At 50.3% G+C, this 12,601-nt stretch overlaps 1 long non-coding RNA gene across 1 annotated transcript in view; it reads left to right on the plus strand.

Moving 5' to 3' along the window:
• LOC108495123 overlaps positions 1 to 10,190 on the plus strand; it is a 24,857-nt gene extending 14,667 nt beyond the window's left edge. The window contains exon 2 of the long non-coding RNA XR_001874011.1: positions 9,067 to 10,190. This is a non-coding gene — a long non-coding RNA (uncharacterized LOC108495123). The remainder of the gene's footprint in view (positions 1 to 9,066) is intronic.
• Positions 10,191 to 12,601: the final 2,411 nt, after the last annotated feature.

Below are 12,601 nucleotides of genomic sequence, written 5' to 3' on the forward strand. Positions count from 1 at the left end.
AACAAATCTGGCTGCTTGATTAAATGAATCTGTTGCCAGGCCTGAAAGATATCTCAGTGAGCAAAATTTCATTTCTGGTTGAACACCCACCAAGCCGGCCACAGATACAAGCGGGTGGTACCCGGAGGAGCTCAAGGCTGTATTTACACTGCTAACCTGCCTCTGACCCCCTCACTTTGGCTCATAATGCTCTGGAAAGCAGCTCCTGAGGGTGTGTAAATACCCTGGACACCTAAGGCTCCACATTAGGCTCTCCCACCCCAATGCCTGCTCCTTGCTGGTGCCTAGTCAAGCTTGGCAGATTGAGCTCTTTTAATTTTTCCTTAAAAAATCAATCCTTCCAGCCCTTTTATCTGTTGTAGAAGAATATCCCCCTCTACATTGATTTCTCTGCAATTTCTTGGTGTACTCTGAAGATCTGAGTGTGTTGCTGAACCTGGGGTTGGAGGTGTGATCCTGCTGGCATTGCATCCCCAACCCTATCCAGCTCTAGCCCTCTGTTATCTTCAGCCCAGGATGACACTGCCTACTTCTGTCACTATCCCACGCACTCTCTCTGCCTTGTTTCCAGGCACCGAGGCCCTTTTTGTTCTGTCTATCATGACAAACATAGGGGAGTACTCACGGCCGCTGCCTGGGGAGGGGTTTGCCAAAACTATCCTATTCTGGAGCATTTTATAGTAACTGTGTGATGAGGAAAAGATGGTGAGGGCTTACCGTTCTAATTAGGATCGTTTCTGTCTTGCAAGAGGGATTGGCGGGTAGTATTTATGGATACGAGTAGGTTCAGAAAAATTCCTAGCACCATCTGTTTGAGAGAGAACAGGAAGAATTTCAATATGCTTTAGACCTTGAAGAGTAATGTTTGTATAACAGGCTCATAAAATCAATTTCTAATAGTTACAGGTACCCCCTCAGGAATTTAAATAGTCTGTTAACAAAATTATTCCATCTGCCAAGCAAATACACTAAATATGCATGCTCCATACTACATATATGGCTGCATGTGCCTTTCTCCTCCACAGTGTGCCCTTGTGTCTTGAGTGCTGGTTTCGCTCCTGGGTTACACTCAGTCTTTCCTGGTGGCACCTCACTGTATATTCCTGATTCAGTGGGAGCTCACTCACCTGCCTTTGGCCTGTCAGATGAATCACTGTTATGGTCACCTTGTTCCCCAGGAGCTGAGTGTGGGGGTCGCTCTTTCCTGGTCCCCTGCCTGTCTCCTGCTTGGCTGCCCATGGGCTGCCAGGGGGAGAGAAGTGGCTGCAGGTGTTAAAAGGGCTGTAGAGGACAGGGGGGCTGAATGTGCAAACAGAGAACATGCTAGGGGCAGGGTCAGTCCCTTCACACCCTGTCTGCAGCCTTTTTAAATTGGTGTTACAGCCTGGACGTTGGGCCAGTTGGGCTCTGCTCTGCTTCCAGTCTCCTCAATCCTCCGTGGCACCTGACTTTTCCATTACCACTTTGGATCCATCAGTACCCTGCTTGGTGCCAGGACTCCAATGCATCCTGCCTTGTGTGTTTGGGAACAGGCTGACAACGCAGGGCATATGCAGGCAAACTGCAAATATGTCATCCCGTTAACAGTTTGCATTTAACACTGCCTGTGGAGCCGTGTGACACCTTGCCAGTTCTGCAAAGGTTGTGTTCTCAGTGTTATCAGGAGTGATTTATGGTGAGAGTTAGGTTGTGTGTCCAGAATATCGATGGAGGCGTTTGCTGCCTATTGTGTTTAATAGCTGTTGGGGTCCCTCTTTTTACCATTGTGTCATTTGCTGCCTGCCAGCCTGTGCAGGTCTGGGAGTGCGTCTCTGTCGGGGCAGAGTTATTGATTACGGTGCGTTTGGAGTAGTCGCTGGCTGGGTACGAGTGGTGGGTGCCTCTTCCAGATGGCTGCAGCCGGCACAGCACTTGCTGGCCATTGTCCCCAAGTCCCCTTGCCCACCTGGGGCAGCATCATTGCAGAGAAGGTGCCCAGGAGCTGAGTGCTCAGCCCTCCTTTTCCCGCCTTGTATCAACCAGAACCAAAGTGAAACGTGAGTGACTCTTTGCTGGGAGCGGAGCTGGAAGGCTAAAATCTGCACAGGTTTAATGGATTTACCCTCTCCACCCCACAGGCAAATGAGGCACAGAAATCCCATGGTATTCACCAGTGGTCAGGCTGGAGGTGTCCTGGTGGGAAGAAGCAAAGCCGCACATATCTGAGGTGCGCCAGGAGACTGGGATTTCCCTCTGATGATGATCTCTTTGTGCTAGGCGGTTTCTTCTTCTTTTTAATTTAAAAATCCACATTCCCACTTCCACATAGCTCGTTATCTCAGGGCATGTGATGAGGTGTCCAGGGGTCTGTCGCGGCAGAGATGATGCAGAACACATTCGTGCAGGCGGTTGGATCTGACCCCCCTCTCCCTCGGGGAACGGGTGGTTTTCATTTCAGCCTCTTCCATTAGAAACTCTAAGGGGAGCTCCATCTATTAACTGAGAACTGCAGGCCTGTAAATTTTGGCAAGAAAAAGTCCTTGAAAGCAAGTAATCTGTATTTTCTCAGAGCTGTTTGTCCTCCCTCTTTGTATGTACAGCTTTTGCTGGTCGGGAGGCAGGTACTGCTGCTGACTCCTTCTCCACATGTGCAGATTGATGGTGTCTGCTCCAGAGCCTGCTCCCTCTTCCCTTTCTCTCCCTCTCAGTTTTGTTCCTTCTCTTTTGAGCTGTTTCTGCTTTGCTTGGGAGACTTCTTTAGCTGCCAAGTCCTGATGTGTATCTGTTCATTTCCTAGGGCAAACACATTGATCTGTGATTTCTGTTATGATACTGCAGATTTCTGCTCCCTTTATTCTTTTTTTTTTTTTTAACTTTATTCTGCCATCCAGGAGGTGGTTTCTGTGCTATGGAGAAGCACAATATTTCTAGAAAAATGTGTGTTTCCCTGCCTCAGAGCTGTGCCTAATTGAGTACAGAGCGAGCGTCCATCCCTCTTAGTTCCAGTGTAATTCACTGCGGTGTGTTCCTTTGTGATTGTGTTATTCCAGCAATAACAGCTACTCTCCTTCCAGATATTTATTCTTTTCATGAACATCAGCATACTGGCAAAGAGTTGGGATTTTTTTTTTTTCCTTCTTAATGCTCTACTTCATAGCTCAAATCGGGGATTTATGCTTCAGGGATCTCGGAGAAGACTTTCCTCTTTTCTGCTACCTCTTTCCAGAAGCGCCATCTTTCTACGCTGGGATTTCGAGTTCTTGGACATGTGTTACTGCTGCCGGGGATGCTGCTCACTGCTTTCAGATTTGTATTTACTGCGGTGCTTTGCTCTTTAATTTTGTCGTTCTCTCTCTGGCACAGAGATGAAGTGGTGCAAATAAAGGCTGGAGCGTTTGGTTTGGAGTCAAACCAACACTGACCATTCCGAGTGGGGGCTGGGGGGAGTGGGAGGGCAATGGGCAGCATCTTCCTGTGCAGCTCCTGCAGCTCTGGGCATCCTGTGAGGGCTGTGATGGAGGAGCAACAGCTTGAACAGAGGTGAGTGAGCACCCAAGGTGTTCCCAACACCTGGCACAGCGAGGGCAGGAGGAGAAAGCGCACGTAAGACAGGGATGCCTCCCAAATATACTGCTTACTTCTCCCTGTGCTGAGGATAATGCATTAGTTTTTCATTCTGGAAGACCTTATTTCTTATTATGAGTTAGTTTTACAGCACCCTGATGTGTGCTCAGCACTTTACAGTGCGGGGAAAAAGATGAGGTCCATGCGACAGATTTACCCGGCATTAAATCCTGACTGGATTACAAAGGAAAGAAGTAGTGCGTGTGCCCTGGCCTTCATCCTGTCATGCTGCCACAGGAACTTTGAGCAGCTTCTACCTTTTTTAGTGACATGAGGGGGTTTTTCTGCCCCCTGGCAGCCTTGCTGCCTGCTGTGCTCTGCTTCTCACCCAAGCCATCGCTTTTGGCAGGTGGGAGTCCCACGAAAGCTGCAGCAAGGAGGGCATATGGCTCACAGCTCCCAAATGGGGACCAGCAAACAGTGCAGTGCCAGGACCATTTGACAGCCTGGCACAGTCCCCCTGAGCCACCTGCGAGTGGAGGGAAACATTGGCATTCAGTGAGGGCTCATTCACCCAGGCTGGCATCTCAGCTGCAGGCTGTGCTGGAGCCAGTGGGACCTGGAAGCTGTGTCAGGGTGAGTTTACAGTGGGAAGCCATGCTGGAGGAGGGCAGGCTGCCCCAGAGCCATGACCCATCTCAGGAGAGCTCTCTGTGCCCTGCCAGAGGGTGCCTGGGTGCACCTCAGCCCAGCCATCTGGGCAGGAGAGGTGCAGCCTGTCTCCCACAGCTCTGGGACCTACGGGGATGCTCATGCTCCAGCACGGTCAAAATGGGGAGGCGATGGGCCCTCTACCTCATCCCCACCCCCAGGCACTGCCATTGCCCTCCCCGACTGCGTGGGAACGGCTCCTAGGGCTGGAGCATGCCGAATTTCACTTTTTAAATGGGGCTTCTGGCACCCGGCCAGGCAGCGTTTCGTGTTGTCAAATATTTTGGCAAACCACATCTCAGCTTTAGTCTGAAGCGTCTTTTGCTGGGGAAACGGCACCGAGCCGAGCAGCCAGCACAGTCCCAGCGCAGAGGGGAACACCACACTGCTGGCCATATCCTGCATGGGAGCTGCTGGTGCTGGAGTGCTGTCCCATCCTGGCTGGGGGCACTGGGGACTGCACCTGGACAGGGTGACTGTGGTGAGCAATGAAAGGGCCACAAAAAAGGTGTTTCAAGGTGACTGAAAGGGTTTGTGAAATCAGGCTGAGCGGGACAAATTGTATTGACAAGAATAAGAAAACCCTGAAAAGTGATTTTTCAAGTCCCTCTTTTGGCTTTTTGTTCTGAAATTGCCCTGCATTAAGAAGAGAATAAAAAAAAAAAAATCCAGCTCTAAGTAAACTAGAAATAAGGGGACTGTATTTTTTTTACCACCTCATTGGAAAAATGAAACATATTTGTTCTGGGTCAGACCAAAATGAGCAAAGCAATCAGTTATCCACAGAGCCACGCTGCAGGCTGGTTTCCCTTCTGCTCACTCTCCTGGGCATCCTTGAAAGAATATCCAATACCTTTTTATGATGTTTGAAAGAAAATATCTCCGAGGAAAGAAAAAAAAGCAAGGTGTGATCCCAAAAAGTCTGCTTTTGCAGCTTGGACAGACCCATCTTTCCCTCCCGCGGCCGCCGCTCCTTCCTCCTGCCCATCACGTTGTGTGGTTAGAGCACACATAGTCACAGCCCCAGCACCATGATGGGTTTTGAAAGCCTGAGAAATCCTCCCAAAAGCCTGGTTTCCGGCCAAAAAAACCCGAGGTTATGCAAACATACGCAGAGCTTGCAAACAGGCTGTGTGTGTTGGATGGAGAGCAGCTTTACGAAGCAGGTGTGAGCTGATGCAGGAAGAGCTGCGCTGCCTGATGTCTGCACTGAAAGCCAGTGTCAGCCCACAGACTGAAACCAGGGCTCTAGAATTAAAGAAAAAACAACCAAGGAATAAAAATCCACCCCTGCAACAGCATCCCAAGAAAAATTCCACCCGATCCCAGGCCAGAGTGCAGTGCCACCTATTTGGGTTAGGGCTGCAAGACCCCTTTCTGCTAGGCCACCAGCCCACGGGACGGGCTGTGGGGTGAACTTCCCCAACCACCTGCATCCCTCATCATGCTGCTGCCATCCTGGTTATGCCCCCTCCCACAGCCCTGTGGGACTTTTTTATACCTTTGTAGAGGTTTAAAGGTAGATGGCTTCTTGGCAAAGGCATCCCTGGAATCTTCTGAGCCAGTGAAACCTCCTAAAAACCAAGTTCCTAGCAGCTGCCAAGAAAAAGCTTGTTTGGGTTTAAAATGTGTTCAGAAGAGTCATTCTCTTATGAAAAACTGCGGCTGTCAAAGCACCACAGTGGAGTTGCACTTATTACATATTAATGACTCCACATCAGCTGCGTTTGCTCTACAGTACCCAAATATTGGAAATATCAATGTATGAGCATTCCTGAATGTGAATTGTCAGACATGCAGATCTTGGTGTCTGGAAGCCCAGCAGAGCCCCAGCATTACCCACAGTAAATGCTCCCTGTGCCAGTGAATGCCATTGTGGAGCTGCACGGTCACAACCCTGTGAAAGCTGGGAAACCAGTGGTGTGGAAGATGTGAGTCTATCTTGCTCCATCCCAGAGCTGTTGGCTGCACCGACCTCCTAATTTGGATGCTTTTAGCAAACAGGGTGAAGTGGCTCGTGCCAGTGTGATAATGTGGAGGGAGGCACGTGGTGTGAAAAGCCTCAAGGGGGAAAAGGGACGGTGATGTTTGCAGTGTGGGATTTTTGACACCTGGTGTGGGAGGCTGAGCAGAGCAGGAGATGCTCTCTGGCATGGAGAGGGTCTTTCAGAGTATTTAAGCCTTTTTCTGATTGCTCCCTGAAGGGGATTTTTTGGGGACTGAATCTTATCCCCTGTGTTACTCAGTGGAGAGGGTTTAGGGTTGTCCTGTATAGGGTCAGGGGCTGGACTTGATGATCCTTGTGGGTTCCTTCCAACTAAAGATACTTCTATTCTATTCTATTCTAGGGTCTAAGCCTCTCGGGATGACAGGGCTGAGCGTCATCCTCCCCTTTCACCTCTCTCCTCCAGGGCAGGGAGGGATGCTGCATGGGTTGGGTGAGTGCCAGGCAGAGCTGATCCTCCTGGAGCTGCTGTAGGAGAATTGGCAGAAATGGGACTGGGGATGCCGTGACTGGGACCCTGCTGCTCATGCCATTCTCTAGGCTGATAAAGGAGACTGAAGCATCTACTCTTGCTCATTCCCTGGCCAGGTGCAGGCACTAGGAATTATCCCTTGAGATGCTTTCTGCAGCCTCTACTGTCCCCACTGCCAGGCATCAGATCCTGATGGAGCACAGTCCCTGTGCATGACAAGGCTGGTTCTCTCCCAGTCACCTTGCTGCCAGCAGGGCAGCAGCTTGGGCTTGCCTGGGTAGTTCATCAATGATGTGCTCTTTCCTCACTCATATCTCCAGAATATCTTGGTGGGTAGGAATACACTTCCTGGCCTCCCTTCTCCTGTGTTCATTGGGGAAACTGAGGCATGAGATGGTGGGGATGCAAGCACAGATGTCTCCTCCAGCACAGGTGGGTCTGCAGCAGAGCTGGAACAAAACCCCAGGGGGTTCAGCACTTCACCTTCTGCATCTGCTGTAAATCCACCTTCTTCCACCACTCACTGTGCTCAGCATTAGCATGATATTAGTTTGAAGGAAACGTTGACACTCCGTTGCCTTTTTTGGTTTTTTCAAAAGCATGTCATGTGGGAGTTATTAAAAGAGTTGCCTACATTTTAGAAATATTTCCAGGAAGAAATTTGCCAGTGGGCTGTGGAAGAGGGAGTGTGATGCTGACCAGCACAAGGCTGGCTGCCAGACTGTGCTCTCTACTCATCCATCAGTCCCCAAAACCTCCCTTCCCCCAGTGAACTGGTAACAGCAATGAGCCAGGGTGCCAAAGTGTACCTTGCATCTGTGTACCTTGCATCACTTTAGCCAAGGTGATCAAAGGCTGCTTTCCTCCTCAGCCTGGCATGGGGGGACAGTGGCCACCTGCCAAGGCCCACATTCAGTTTGGAGCATTTGCAGCATCCCCCACCCCCAGGGATGGTGGTGCCTAAATGGGGACTTCAAATCTGTCAGGATTCTGCCTGTCAGCTGCCTGTTCCTTGGAGACACAGGGAGCTGAGCCCTCCTGGGGGGACACCTGTGATCAGCATCGTGATGTTGGTCGCTGAATCTGGGGAAAGGCTGGGGCTGAAGAGCTCCTTTCTGAGAGCTGCCCGTGAGAAGCAGGAGGAGAAGCTGTGCTTAGGGAAAGGGCTTGTTAAAAAGCTGTGGAGAGTCACGGCAAACTGAGGGGATTCTCCTCAGGACATCTATCTCCAGGTAACACCGAAGGGAAGAGCAATGGCAGCTCTCAGTGCCACTGAGTGCCTTGATCCCCCCGGCCATAACTCACACGGCCATGACTCAGTGTAAAGTGCCTCCTGCACCTGCCTGCCTCTGTAACGGGTAAACAGTAATAGTTTGTGGTTAAAATATTGCCCTCAGATGGTAATCTGTGGGACATGGTTTATACAGAACAGCTGCCCTGGGAGGGGGGTAACCTCTCCATCCTTGGCAAGAGGTTCTGTACTTGTGGTGCTGGATCCCAGGTGTATGGAGAGGGATGCTGTCGGATGGAGGGTTTTGCAGGCACCGTGCATGGCTCTGCACTCCACGAAGCAGGTAAGGTGCAGGAAAGGGTCTTTTACCACTCACAATAAGAGTGGTTACTGTGCTTACAGATAGAAATGGTATCAGTGAAACCTCAGAAGACGTCCCACCCAGAAGAACAGCAACACCAAATCCATGCAACACCATTTTCCCAGGGCTGATACCTCCCTCCAGGATGGTGGTTCCTTGGGGCTGGGTGACCAGGATAATACTGGGTAGGATTTCAATCTGGCCCTTGAGGCTCAAAAGAGGTTTGGGGACAGACAAAAGTCTCCTGCAAGTGGGTGGCAGTGACGCAGGGCAGAGCGATGGTATTGCTGGTATGTCGAGCACCTTGTTTATTATACCTCAGACATGTCGCAACAGTGCTGGGTTGTGTAATGGTTTCCAGGAGATTTTCCTGCTTTCAGCTTTTGGGGCTCTCATTCCCAGGGCTTGGTTTCTGCCAGAGGTGGTATCTGGTAGAGAGAATGAGTTAAAATCAAACTTCTTAGGTGGGGTTTTGTGTTGAGATACCAAGTGTATGATGGAGAGAGGGAGGAGGAGACTTCCACCTTTCTGATTTTTTTTTTGTGAGCACCTTCCTTCCTGGGAGCTTACAGACAAGGGGTGAAAGCTGGGTGCAGCTTCCAGTCTAGCTAGTCTGATGCTACTCCATTTCAAGAAAATTGTAGGCATTGACATCAGGAATTTCACCCACAGGGATTTAAGTGTTTCTGCCTAGCACCAATAAGAGGTGGTACTTGACAAATGGCCTTGCCTTCTCATTGCAGGAGACTGAGGATCCCGTGATCCAGCCCAAGAACTTCTATGGAACTTCTGTGGCACTATTCCTGCCCCTGCCAAGTCCCAACCCTCCTCAGGCTGAATTTTGGCACGTTCCTCCCTTTCCCTTTCCTTTGTGCAATTTTCTTCTCTCTTCTCTCCTTTCCCGGAATTGGAAGAGTTTGCACATGCAATGTGAGTCACCTCGTCTGCAGCAAGGTGCAAAGGACAGAGAGAGCTCTGTTCTCCTGGCAGTTCCAGTTGGGGCTTGGATAAATCCTCTGAGTTGTCAGTCAGCAAAGGCGAGCTCCTCATTCAGCACGGGTGACCCAGGAGTTTCAGAAGCTCAAGATATTGCACAACTTGGAAGAATTATCACTGGGAAAATTACTGTAGCACCCGAGGGGAATTCAGCTCTCCACCACAAATGCAGAGGCATTCAAGCTTCTCCTTGAAGCGGCTGCAAAAATTTCTTGATTTGGCCATTTTTGTTTTCCAGAACCTCATTCAGCACATTGGCTGAAATCTTCCTGGCCCGGGTTGTGCCCCCAGCTCCAGGGGATTTTCTTATTTTTGAAAACTCCAGCTAAATGCTGGCACAATTATAAGGAATTGAGGGAAGCTCTTAAAATGGAAAATGTTGGGCAAGCCCAAATAGCTTTGGAGCATGTGGCATGGTGAGGACAACCTCCTTGATGGAGACTGGGCTCCCTCGTGCTTGCTGTCTGCTGTGCTCAGCTGGGCACAGCACAGATGGGCACTGAGCATGGAAGGATGCTCCTGCCCCCACTCCAAATGAGAGCATCAAATAGTAGGGTACAGCAACACCAAACCTGCTTCCCAGTGCACTTCTCTGCAGGGAGGTGCTGGACAGCAGTTAAGGGGGACCTATCCAGCTCACTGCCATGTCCAGGTTCCTTCCACATCTGGACTTCAGCCCTCAAAGGATGAGTTGCACCATGTATTTAAGCCCACGGCAAGGTCCCCCTCTGTGCTTCCCTTGCAAAGAATGAAATAACCTGGAAGCTGTTGGTCTCTGGAAGCAATTTAGCATGGGACGTGGCTATTAATTTAAATAGATTACAGAAATTTGAACTAAGCTGCATATAAATCTTCTGACCAGTTCTTTGGGCTTTGGTCTCTGTTGTTTACACTTTCTTTTTCTATTTTTTTTCTATTGTGTTTTATTGATTTCTGAAGCTGTGATGTTTCGGTTGGAGCTCACTGCTTAGATGGCAGGCAGCTTCACTTTTCCACACATATTACCTTTCAGAGCTACTGTGAGTAGGACACAGATGTTACTAGGTCTCAGGTAAAGCCATCAAAGGTGGACGTTCAATAAAGTTTGACATCATCTTCAACCTGAAGGCAAAGGGGTTGGTTTTGATTAGCAGCTCGCAGGGCTGAGCCTAACCCATATCAGAGCTGCTGCTGCTACTTTACCTGAATGGCAAAACCACAGATGGTAATTATAACCATAAGTGCTTACAGATTTCCTAACAACAAAGATAATTTGTTTGCTCCATGCCTTGTTAGAAGGAGAATTTTGTTCTGGTGACTGGGTGGTTTGTGAATCAGTCGTTGCCCTTTCACCCCTTCATCCCCGGCTCGGCTGTTCCCCCCAGCTGTGGCCATTAGATGTTGATCCAACCAGAAGGGTCCTGCCGAGTCTGGTCTCTGCAGCGGCCACAGAGACGCCAGCCCAGTGCAAGGAGCCATCCTGGCCTGGCAGGGAGTGTGATGCTGTGCTGATGCCCATGGGATGCCCTGGGATGCTGGGCAGGGGAGGTCCTCCTTGCTAAAGCCATCCTTTCCTCATCCTATGCTTGTGCATATAAATTCTGGGGCAACTGGGGTTAAAACTTGCTGCCAGGCTGCCCCTGAGTCATTGGACAACTGCTGCCGGTCCAAAGCAGTTGGTCCAAAGCAGGGTAAAGCTCAGTTGCATCCCCCATGCTCACCCCGTCGCCCTGCTGTGGGGGATGACAGCCAGGCTTGCACTTCAATTCTGGGAACCACTGCCAAAAACCATGGCTTTCCTCCCATCTGAAGGTGACCCAGCATCTGAAGTCTTGGGAGGAAAACGGGGGGAGCTTGTCACTATTGATCCCTGACAGCCAGAGGTCTCTCTGCACCCTGCAGCCACTCTCCAGTGCTGGAGACGGGTTACCTGTAAATTAAACCAGCTGGTGACAGTGGCTCGCTGGCAGCCCTGGCCCGTGTCCACAGCCATTCCTTGGGGCAGAAAGCCTATGGGTCGGCTTGGACCCCGGCTTGGCAGCGACTGAGGGCAGTGTCTCGCCTGTCGCGGGCAGGCAGATAACAGCTTTGATTTCTGGGTCTCACTTTAATTATAATGGAAGGACGCGGTTCGTTAAGTGCCCGCTTTGCTTTCCAGAGATCCCTCCCGGCTGCCAAGTTCGCTGGGCTAACAAAAGCATTCCTCTCCCCGCCGGGGCCGGCCGCAGCAGCCCGTATGGCGAGCAGACGGAGGGGATTAATGCACACAAGAACAGTCTGCCCGACTCCCGGTCCCTGAACACAACCCGAGACCTCTGATCGGCCTCTCCGGGAGGAGAAACTACCCTTGAAATGGAGACCTCCTCCAAAGAACACTCTTATGCCTTTACACCAGCTCATCTCCGCCTCTCTGCCGGGCACGGGCAGAATACCTGCAGGGTCTTGCCCCAGAGTGTGTTTCTCCTCTCCCACAGCTTGAATCAGATGATTTTTTCCATGCCAATCGTACCTGGAGTTGTTCAAGATGGTGATATTGATCTTGTTCATATTTGTTGCCTTAATGAGTCACAAATTCTGTCTGCAAGCAGAGGTGCCGGCTGGCTGCTGCTAACCTGCCTTTCTGGAAGGGTAGGAATTTCAGCAGATTTGGAGCACTGGTGTTTTCTTAGATTCCTAAAGGAAATTACACTAATTGCAACAACCTCCATGTCCCTGCAGCAAGCAGAAGTGATAGGATCTCCCTCAAATATTTGCTCCTGGTCACTGTAACCTTCCTACAGCCCATCTCCCACCCTGCAGCGCTGAAGGACCTGCGGCAGGTGATCTGCCAGACCCCAACACTCATGGCTGCTTTGAGGCCAAATTGTTTCTGTGCTGGTTCATCTTTTGGCTGCGGATGGTTACCTGGGCTGAGCAGAAGTGTCAGCTTACCACATGGGCAGGGGACTCAGGCCGTTCACTGCCGCTGCTCTGATCTTGGGTGTGGCCAACATTTCCTTATTTTGAAATTATTTTAATATTCTGGCTACACGAATATCCACACACGGGCACAGTACACGGGGTCACAGCACAGTGCTAGTGTGGAATTAATATAAATGCTCTGTGGGGTATGTCTAAACAATGGTCCCATATTAATCAGCTTAATATTAATCAGTTTTCTCCTCCACTCAGATCTAGCAAAGCCCCCCCTCCAGAGCAGGACGTGGTGCTGGTTTGGGGATGCAGCCTGTTTCCGAAGCAGGACACTGTGCTTCTTGCACGTCTCAGATGCTCTTCAATAGGCTTAATTTAAACATTAACTCC

This window comes from Lepidothrix coronata, unplaced genomic scaffold, assembly GCF_001604755.1.
Source record: "Lepidothrix coronata isolate B3197 unplaced genomic scaffold, Lepidothrix_coronata-1.0 Scaffold29, whole genome shotgun sequence".
Taxonomy (NCBI): domain Eukaryota; kingdom Metazoa; phylum Chordata; class Aves; order Passeriformes; family Pipridae; genus Lepidothrix; species Lepidothrix coronata.